Here is an 11,469-nt window from a genome sequence, read left to right on the forward strand (position 1 = left end):
TTTCTTTTTGCTTTACTTCAGTCCTTACCGTAAAGCCCTACCTGCCCCCACCACCGCAACACACAAACACACGTGTGCATGCGCACACACCCACAGACACGCACATACACACATGCACACGCACACACACACACGCACACATACACACAAGCATCCAGTGCTTTCTAAAACTTGTGTGTGAGGTGAACAGTTAACATGCTCTACAGGCCAGTTATTACCAGAGAGCAAAAACATACTTTTAAATCATTACAGCCCACCTTCACTAATTAGCGATATGTTTCCAGTGCTTTCTGCTTGGTCATTTTTATTATTTCCCTAGTATATTATTATTATTTATTGAAGTATAGTTGACAACACAATGTTACATTAGTTTCAGATGTACAACATGATTGAACAGCTCTTTGCTAAGCTCACCACAAGTGTAGCTACCATCTGTCACCATACAACATTATTACAATACCATTTAGCATGCTCCCCATGCTGTGCCTTTCATCCCAGTGACTTATTCCTTCCATAACTGGAAGCCTGTACCTCCCATTCCCCTACCCATCTCCACTCTGGCAACCACCAGTTTGTTCTCTGGACTTATGGGTTTGTTTCTGCTTTGTTTTGTTTTTTAGAGTCCACATATGAGCAAAATCCTATGGTATTTCGCAGCCTCATTTCACTTAGCATAATAACCTCTAGATTCATCATGTTGTTGCAAATGGCAAGATCTCATTCTTCTTTATGCCTGAATTATAATCAGAAGTTTTGCTTATATGTGTAACTTTTTTTTCCTAATATCCCTCTCATTTTTTTGAAGGAAGAACATAATGTAATTAACAAAATAAAATAATCCAAAACTTGGGTTAAAGTAGATGATGTTGCCAAAGTTGAATGTCGAGCAGGTTGCACCGGGAGGCAATAGACTGAAAGGAAGTCAGGGGCAAACAGGAAGCCAGGTTAGCTCAGGAAAGGCTAGTTAGCCGAGCCAGGGTGTTGCTTATTCACAGGCTGTTTGTCTAGAAGCAGGTGTGGCAAGCGAGGCATCTGTTGGGTGGCTGTTGATGTGGTCCTTCTCTGTGAGTGCAGCCCAAGTGTCGGGGGCTTCGTGCAGGGTGGCGCACTGGCTGTCCGGGGGCGGGTGGTGGTTGCTTCTATCCTCATTTACGTCGCCTCCCAGCCCTTTGTGATTTTTAATTTAAGCAGAATTCTTGGAATATCAGTATTAGGACACAATAGCAAAAGGTAATGATTCTTAGAAATTTAAAACATTTGAAAGGCCGTGGAACATAGGCATCGATCGGGACTGGAATCGATTCCTGGTTCGGTCATTTGCCACTTGTTACTAAAGTCCTATTAGCCTCAGTTTCCTCCAGGAATAAAACAGGGATCCTACCTACCTTGGGAGGTTGTTCACGTCGCATTAAATAAAATCTCTATGAATTACCTATCGCCATGCCTGCAAATAAGTAGTAAATGTCCGCTGCTATTGTTACAACTTCTTGCTGCTTTCTGGGGTACACAGAGGTTAATACCCTCAGGTCCAGATGGAAATAAGGTTTTTTTAATTGAATAGGTTATATAACTTACCATTTAGGAAATTAGAGAAATAATTTCAGTCTAATCCTCTTTGTAAATTTAAGCCTTAGATATGCAGATTTAATTTGAGAGTTATTGTAGTATATTAGAAAAAGCATGGAGTTATATAGGTTTCACAACTGAAATAATGTGTCCTGTCACTGAATTTGGTTAATTATAATTATGAAATAAAATCCTGATAATCTGCAGTGGTGGTAATAATATCTACTTTGCAGCAATAACATCAGGCAGGCACCAGGTATATGGGAAATAAATCTCGTATTTCATAGGTGCACAGTAAATACTCCTTTTTTCCCTTTCAATTATTTATTTGCCTTAAATATGCAAAAGAATCAAGCATACACAAGTCTCAGTTCTAGCTAGAAAATCTGTGTACAACTTAGCACGTGGCAGAGAAATTGGCCAAATGTGTTAAGATCTCTCTTCGTGCTAGAGAAAACCTTACATATGACATAGTCTAATTCCCTCATTTTACTGATAAAGTAAGGGTTCCAAAGACTATGCCCTAGCTAAGACCCCCAGAATATAACATTATATGTTAAACTTGTATATGTGTTTGTATTAGAAAAACTTTGTGTTGCCTTTGAGACAAATTATGTGCAGTTACCTGCAGGATACTGTTTCCTTGGAAACAAGAGTAGTAGATCTATTGAAAGGTGTTTGAGTATTTTAATGTAGAGTGTGGAGCTAAAAACTATCCTAATATTTTAACTTTTAAACTCAACAGTGTGGGGACGCCTGGATAGCTCAGTTGGTTAAGTATCTGCCTTCGGCTCAGGTCATGATCCCAGGGTCCTGGGATCGAGTCCCGCGTCGAGCTCCCTGCTCAGGGGGAAGCCTGCTTCTCCCTCTGTCGCTCTCCCCTGCTTGTGCTCTCTCTCTCAAATAAATAAATAAAATCTTTTAAAAACAATAAACTCAACAATGTGAACAATCTAAATACTACAATCTCAAAAGCGTCGGTATACAGATGTTAACATCCATATACCTCATCCATATACCCTTTTTTGTATGTTTTAACTAAGTGGGTTGCGATGAAGTAACCTCTCTGAGGTTGAAGATGCTAACGGCAGGGAGGTTCAGACAGACTTCTCTCAGCCCCAAGGGAGACACCAGGGAGGGGAAAGGGGTGGTTAACAATGGTAAGGGCCAGTGCTGTCATTGTCGATGAACTGGTTGGAAGGAACATAGATAGTAGCTTCACCAACTGCAGGTAGAAGATGAGGAAGGTCACAGGAAGTTGACAGTCATGGGAAAAGACACAATATTAACACATAATTTTAGGATCGTCGTTTTCACATATTTAATCTTTATTGAGAGTTGGGGGGCGTACTGGATGTCAGTTGACTTTCCTCTGCCCTGTATCCATGCCCATTGTCTCTTTTCTGTCTGAAGCAAACCTGAAATTAGAGCCTTCTGCCTCTTTACGATTCCTTCTCACAAACCCACTGCAGCCAAAGCATTACTGAGCAAAGCAAATTTTCCCCAGGATTACATAGGGGAGAATCTCTTTCACGCCACAACAAACAGCTTCATCCTCACTTAATATTTCTCTTCTCCAGAGCCTCTCCTTCACCTTTTTGTTTTGTGAGATCTTTTCACTTACTGTACTCCTCCAAAGTACACACACACACACACACACACACACACACACACACAACACACGTGTGCGCGCCTTCCTGACTGCTCATTCTTACTCCTAGACATCTTGAACTTGAAATGTCTCTCCTCTGTGGCATTGCACCTCAGCAGTACTCCCAGATGCACATGGCCAAGTGCGTGGGGAGCTCGGGGCAGCTAATGGCCTGCAGTCAGCAGCTAGCCCCCTGATTTACAGGACCCCTCTGTGGCCTTTTGCTATTTATTTTGCTATACTCCTTGGACTCTTACTCCAAGCAGCTTATCAACTATATATTTCAAACAAGCACATTGTTCTCATAAAAGGAAACTTTATCCACTTCTTTTGATTGGCAACCAATTTCTTCCTGGTTTTTTCTAGGCTAATAGGAAAGTTAGCTTATAATATCTGAACACGTCCTGACTCTGGGTGAGAGAAAGCAGCCCTACATTGAGCTGCTAGAAGACGGAAACCAGGCCATAGTTTGCAAATGTTCAGGGCTCATTCATTGAGTCAGCATTTGTAGTCCTCTACTCCGCACCGGGCCTGGGGCGAGGTGGGCACGTGACGCCCGACTGTAACGTGAGCCACTGGCTCCACCTGGGACAGTGCCACCGGGGTTTTACAAACAACGCCTGCGTGGTGGGGCTTAAAGAGGGGAGGGCATTTGGGTTCAGGAGGAACAGAAGTGAAGGGCATCCCCGTGGGAGGTTCTAACTCTGAGGCCGGTAGTGCTTGCGGCCACCTCGGCAACAGCTCGCCCTGAGTGGGGCTGGCTGGCGGCAGGGGGGGGGGGGCCCTCGTGCCCCCGCCCAAATTGCCCTCTGCTCATTTGGATGCTCAGCGCAACGGGAAGAACGGGGACCTCTCCCCCGGGGCCGTGGAAGTGGCCACATTTAACGCCTTGTGTCACTGACGGGGAACCAAAGGTACTTTTGCTCCGCTCTGAGTAACCATGCAGGGATCCGTTCCTGAGGGTGTTCCAAGTGAATGCCAAGAGGCTGGAAGTTAATTGCCTGTTGCGGTTTCACTCCAGTTTCCCCCTAAGTTCTAATTAGCCATAAATGAGCTTGGCTCCCCTCGACCTAGGTTGTAAGAGTGCTTTCTTGGCTGAGTTGTTCCGTGTTGCCAAGCAAGAATAAGGAGAGTGTTTCAAGGTAGACTTATAAATCAGGGAGTCTTGATTTACCCCAAAGTTCAATAAAAGGTAGAGGGCTTGCCCCTGCCTGTCGTGGAAAACCTACAGGTGAAGTCCCAGAGTATGATGAATTAAATGCGCCATACAGGAAACACACTGTTTGTCCGAGAGGCTTCTAGACTTGACAAGCACCGTGCCTCCTTTGTGTCATTTACTGCCCTTGAGCCTCAGCAATCAGAGCAGCAGTTCTGGCCTTTGACCTCTCCAAGGTCCCTGCCTTAAATTAAGAGCAGTCTGCAGAAATCTTTTAGAACGAACTTGGGATGCATCGTCAGCAGCCAGTAGGTAAAAAAACAAAAAACAAAACAAAACAAAAAACCCAAACTTCTGATGGTTTCTGTCCTTGCCCAGCGCTCACCCGTGCTCACCAGGAGTGACCAAGAGCAGGTGGGAAGACTTGTTTGTCCTGAGACGGCTGAGTCCATACAGCCTGTGCAGAAGGAACCCTAGACTCAGAGACTAGGGAAATTTGAGTGAAGTGGAAGGAATCCTAGGAAATGTGCTCCTGTAAGAGGACACTGAAGAAAACAAGTTTATGAAGACGACAACACGGGAAGTGCTTCTCTCTAGTTTGAAAGGGACGGGCTAGCCAGCTTTACTGGACATTCCATACCTTCCTGCAAAGTGGCCGGAGCTGTGATCTGATTTAGGCAGCCCAGAAATCTCCAATGACCAAGAAATGAGTTGAGCTGTTCGAAGCAAGACTTGCCACAGCAGGAGCCTGGGAAGATGGTGCTTTCCCAGTACAGCCAGACCCCACCTAGGAGGAGTCAGGCCATGGACTGGGGTGGAGACTACCACCTTCCAGAGGTGGGATCCGGCTGCCAGGTCCCTGCAGGCAAGGAATCTTCTCTAGGATCTGTGAAATAAGGGTTCCCATGGGTTAGGCAAGAAGGGTGTGGTCCTCAGGGGTGTTCCTTGGTTGCCTTGCAGATGGTTGTCCCAAGTTAGCCCAGGAGCCTGCTCGATCCATACTGGGCCAAAGTACTTTGAGGCCAAAGTACTGACTATTTGCCATGAAATATGCTTCCAAAGACATCATGCTGAGTTTACAGAAGAGAACAGCAACTCAGGGTCCTCAGCCGACAGCTGCTCCAGGCAGATGTCCTCTTTCACTTGTTACCAGGCCAGCTCTGCAAATAGTTGGTAGAAAAACATGGAAGAGGGGCGCCTGAGAGGCTCAGTCTTTAAGCGTCTGCCTTCGGCTCAGGTCATGATCCCAGGGTCCTGGGATCGAGTCCCACATCAGGCTCACTGCTCAGCAGGAAGCCTGTGTCTCCCTCACACTCCCCCTGCTTGTGTTCCCTCTCTTGCTGTCTCTCTCTGTCAAATAAATAAATAAATAAATAAATAAATAAATAAATAAATAGTAAAATCTTAAAAGAAAAAGAAAAACATGGAAGATAAATTGAGACCAGACTAATAAGAAGGTTGGGTATTTGAGGGTATTGGGCACCGGACTTCTGTTGGAGAAGGCGGTCTCACAAACATGACCTTGTGACTTCTGTAGCTCCACTCTCTACAAGGGTTTGTTCAAGGTGATGATTCTTTGAGGCAGGTGCTTCGTGATTCGGAATACCAAGCTTATTTATGCTCCGTACACACTAATAGTCCACTTTTGCAGGCTCGCCTAGTAGAGTAAGAAGCATCCCTGGAGCCGGGACACCTCTCCCTTGTTTCAGGCAGGCCAGCCAGTGGCTGGGGATGGGGCTGAGAGAGGCAGGTAGATTAAGGCTTTTAACCTCTCAAGTGTATAGTGCTACTCAGTTTCTCATATCCTTGTATATCACTTGTATCTCCTTTCCTATTATGGATAAGAAATCATTTCTGGCCCTAGCAAAGTAGTAGAAGCAGAAGATACCACAAGAAAAGAAAACTACAAATCAATATTCTTTATAAATATAGATGCAAAATAAATACACAAACTGAATCCAACAATATATATAAAGGATTATTCATCGTGACCAAATGAGATTCATCTGAGGAATGCAAGGTTAGTCTGACACCCCAACATTAATGAAATATCAATAAAACATCACAGAATAAAAAATAAAAACAACATGACCATCTCACCAGATGCAGAAAGAAACACTTGACAAAAAACAATGCACTTTCATGAAAAAACACACAAGGAAGTAGGAATAAAGGAGAACTTCCTCAACCTGCTAATGGGCATCTATGAATAACCAATTGCTAATATCTCATTTAATGGTAAAAGTTTGAAAGTTTTTCTCCTAAGATCAGGAATAAGACAGTGAGGCCTACTTTCACTACTTCTATGCAACATCATACTGGAGGTTCTAGACAGAGCAATTTGGCAAAAAACAAAAAACAACAACAGCAACAACAACAAAAACCCAGTAATAAAAGGCATCTGATTAGAAAAGAATAAGTAAAACCATCTTTATTTGTAGATGGCATGATCTTATACATAGAAAACCCTAAAGTATCAAAAAATATATATGAGAGCTAAGAAATGAGTATAAAAGATTACAGAAGATCAATGTACAAAAGTCAGTTGTGTTTCTAAATGCCAACAATGAATAAGCCAAAAATGAAATTAAGACATCAATTCCAATATTCCAGAAAATTAAAAGACTTAGGAATAAATTTAACCAAAGAAGTTCAAGATATGTACACTGAAAACTGTAAAACTTTGCTTAAAGAAATTAAAGAAGACCTTAATAATAGAAAGATCCCATGTTCATGGGATCACTGGAACACTTTATATTGTTAAGAAGTCAATACTCCTCAAACTTATTTAGAGATTTAACACAATTTCTATCAGAATTCCAGCCGGTTTCTTTGTAGGAATTAATGACCAGGTCCAAAAATTCCATGAAACCTCAAGGCAGCCAGAATAGCAGTAACAATGCTGAGAGGAGAACAAAGTTGGAGGACTCACGTTACACAATTTCAAAACCTATTATGAAACTACAGTAGTCAAGACAGTGTAGTAGAGTAATAAGGACAGACATATAGATCAATGGAATAGAATTGAAAGTCCAGAACTAAACCCATACAGCTATGGACAATTGATTTTTTTTTTTTATTTAAAGATTTATTTTTTAAAGTAATCTCTGTACTTACTGTGGGGCTCAAATTCAGAACCTTGAGATCAAGAGTTGCATGCCCCAGAGACTGAGCCAGCCAGGCACCCCTGGTCAATAGATTTTTGACAAGAGTACCAAGATAATGTAATGGGGAAAAAACAATCTCTTCAACAAATGGTGCTGGAACAACTAGATATCCACATATAAAAGAATGAATTTGAACCACTACCTCATATCATATACAAAAATCAACAATTAATCAAAATGGATCAAAGGCCTAAATGTAAGGGCTAAAACTATTAAACTCTTAGAAGAAAAACAGTTGTAAATCTTCATGGCCTTCAGTTAGGAAATGATTTTTAAGATACGACACCAAAAGCACAGGTAACAAAAGTGAAATGGATCCAAGGTCATTAGAATTAAAAACTTTTGTGCATCAAAAGACACTATCAAGAAAATGAGGGACACCTAGGTGGCTCAGTTGGTTAAGTGTCTGCCTTCGGCTCAGGTAATGATCCTGGGGTCCTGGGATGGAACCCCACATCAGGCTCCCTGCTTACTGGGGAGTCTGCTTCTCCCTCTGCCTGCCGCTCCCCCTGCTTGTGCTCTCTCTGTCTCTCTCTGAAAAATAAAATCTTAAAAAAAAAAAGAAAAAGAAAATAAAGTGAACGGATACACCACAGAATGGCACAAAATATTTTCAAATAATCTATCTGATGAGAGTTTGGTATCCAGAATATATAAAGTATTCATATAATTTAACAATAAAAGACAACCCACTTAAAAAATAGGTAAAGGATCTGAATAAACATTTCTCCAAAGAAGATACACAAATAGTCAGCAAGCAAATGAAAAGATACTCAACATCATTATTCATCAAGAAATGCAAATCAAAACTCATGAGATCCACTTCTCACTTATGAGGATAGTTATAATTTAAAACTGGAAAATAATAAGTGTTGGTGAGGATATAGAGAAATTGAAACCCTCATACACTGGTTGGTGGGAATGTAAAATGTGGAGATCAGTTTGGCTCTTCCTCAAAGGGTTAAAGATAGAGTTACTGTAAGTCCTACATTCAGATACCCAAGAATTCAAAACAATGTTTCTACAAAAATTTGTAGATGTATGTGTGGATGTTTAACACTGCATTATTCATATTAGCTAAAAGCAGAAACAACCCAAATTGCCTACTAATTAATGCATGGATTAATAAGAAAAGTGGTATATCCATTCAACAGAGTAGTTTTTTTACTCATCAGAATAAAAATGAATGAAGTAATGTTACATGCTACAACATGGATGAATCTTGGAAACATTACACTAAGTGAAAGGTGGGAGGAGAGAGATCTCATTGAGAAAGTCTAATAATTCCACTGTTACCATTCTTTCATTCTTCTGATCCTGGATGGAGAGTTTATGCTGGGAATCTGAGTGATGTACTAGGTCCTATCTGTGAACTACAAATGCCCAGCATTGCCTCAACACCCTTTCTTGGCCAAGTTGGTCCATAGGCTTATGGAAGAGTTATATATCTGCCTACCCCCTTCACTGTAGCTGTCAAGATTGATTGGCCCAGGAATGAACACCTGGTGTAGGGGAAATGAATCACAGTTTGGGTAGATCCAATCAAGTTCTCCAAAATTCACAACACTGGGGCTTGGAGGAACTCAATCCATCAATTCACAGGGATTGGCTGGATTTATGAAGCTGATTTTTAAGGCATACTCTGATGCAATGGTAGGGTGACCAACTCCTTCTGGTTTGCCTGCCTGAACTTTCCTGGTTTTAAGACTGAACGTCTTGCATCACAAGAACCCCCACAGTTCCAGGCAAACTGGGTAGCTTGTCACCCTACAAGGGTGCCACTGTGGAGCAAGTGTACATATTCATGTAGAAGAAGACAAAGGAAGCAGACATATGTAAGCAGAGATGCAGAACTACAGAGCCAAACCTAGAATCAGTGGGAGCTCCTGTCTCTTCTCCTGAATATTTTCCAGTTCCTTCCTCTACCCACCTGTTCATCCATTTACTGGACCAAAGTTTATTGAACTTTCACCTTGTTTTAGGCAATTTGGTAAGGACATAGATGGTCTTGAGGTCTGGGTTTACTTCCCGCTCTTGGATTTTCCAAGATCCCTGAAACCCTTTCGATAAATTCCATTTTATGTTCAGTGGGTCTCTATTCCTTGCAACCAAACTATCCTTAAAATACTTGTCCATTAAAATGATGGAGGGCAAGGGGAGAGGGCAGCAAGAGAGTGTTTCAGTTTAAAAATCCCACAACTCTCTGCATCAGTGCATAAAGGACTCTCCTGTTTATGGTATGTGTCAATTTGTGTCCTCCTGCGGGACCAAGTTTGGGAACAGTGACATCCATAGATCATAACGGCTGGGAACAGGAAGACTAAACAGACATTTTAGACATGTAACTTGGATGAAGAATACTTCCAGTGTTACTCTAAAAGGTCTCCAATGAATCCTGGGTGTTCTCACTAGACCAGTGGCTTTCAGACATTTTTACTTCTACCCTGAGAAAGATATACAGCAAATATGGTAGATATCACCATGGATTACTCTGTAGCAATGAAAGCAATGGACCAGAGTATAGATAGTATCTTTTTAGTTTCATTTTATGTAAATTATAAAAAACATGAACCCAGAGTAAGGAATATTTTACAAAAACATATATATAACAAAACAAGATAACACATTTAACACATTATAATGGTTGCCTATTGGGCGACAAGGAGGTAAATGAAAGTGGAGGATGGGGGATTAAGGGAAATAAAACAAGAGATGGAACTTCTGCTCACCGAGAAGATATGAAATGAACTAAGTAGTATAATTGCAATTTTTTAAAATGCTTTTCACCCTGCAACCCAGTACAAATAAGCATATGTTTAGCTATAACAAGTGTTTCACAAATCACTATTTACCTTCAGTATGTTCAGTATTCTCTAGTTTTGTCTTATTTGATTTTTTTTTAAGCATGAGTCACAACCCACTAAATTGTTTTCACATCTTCTAATGTGATAGGACCTGTAGTTGGTGAGCTGTACCGAACCTCAGTGAGAAGTACACATACTCGGCAACTCTCAATTTGTGGGACAAAGACTCCAAAACCATTTAAGCCCGGGCGTTTTTGCAAGGAGGGGAATCAGTCTGCCTCTCTTTCATTTTATACAGATACATTTTGGATTCATTTCTGCTTCTGATTGAAGTTCAGAACTACAATGTAGTAGGCACAAAATGGTCCCCCAAAGGTCCAGGTCCTAATCTTAGGAAGTTTTTACTTTGTTACCTTATATGGCAAAGGAGAATTAAATTTGCAGGTAGCCTTAAGTAGCTGACGTTAAAATTGGGATACTATCCCGGGTTATCTGGTTGGGCCCAATGGAGTGGCAAGGGTCCTTAAAAGTGGAAAAGGGAGATAGATCAGAACGATGCGATGTGAGCAGGACTCCACTCACTTTTGCTGCATTTGAAGATGGAGAAAGGGAGCCACCAGCCAAGGAATGTGGGTTGACTCTAGAAGCTGAGAAAAAAGCAAGCGAGTGGCTCTTACCCAGAGCCTACAGAAAGGAACTCAGCCTTGCCAATGCTTAGATTTTAGCCTGTGAGACCTCTTTCAGACTTCTGGCCTACAGAACTGTCAGATAATAATTTTGTGTGTTTAAGCCACTGATGTTTGTATTAATTTATTACAGTAGCAAATGCAAAATAATTTATGAGTACTGTTAGAAAAGTTGCATCTTGGGGTGCCTGGGTGGCTCAGTCAGTTGAGTAGCCGATGCTTGATTTTGGCTCAGGTCCTGATCTCAGGGTCCTGGGATCAAGCCCTGTGTTGGGCTCCATGCTCAGAGGGAAGTCTGCTTGAGACTCTTTGTCTCCTCTCTCTATCCCTCCCCCTGCTTCTCTAAAATAAATAAGCAAATCTTTACAAAAATAAGAAAAGTTGGATCTAATCAATTGCTAAGACACTGGTAACTATAAATCCCAGAATTCTAACCGCT

This window comes from Callorhinus ursinus, unplaced genomic scaffold, assembly GCF_003265705.2.
Source record: "Callorhinus ursinus isolate GAN/ISIS: 27379988/994484 unplaced genomic scaffold, GSC_fseal_2.0 scaffold3, whole genome shotgun sequence".
Lineage (NCBI taxonomy): Eukaryota > Metazoa > Chordata > Mammalia > Carnivora > Otariidae > Callorhinus > Callorhinus ursinus.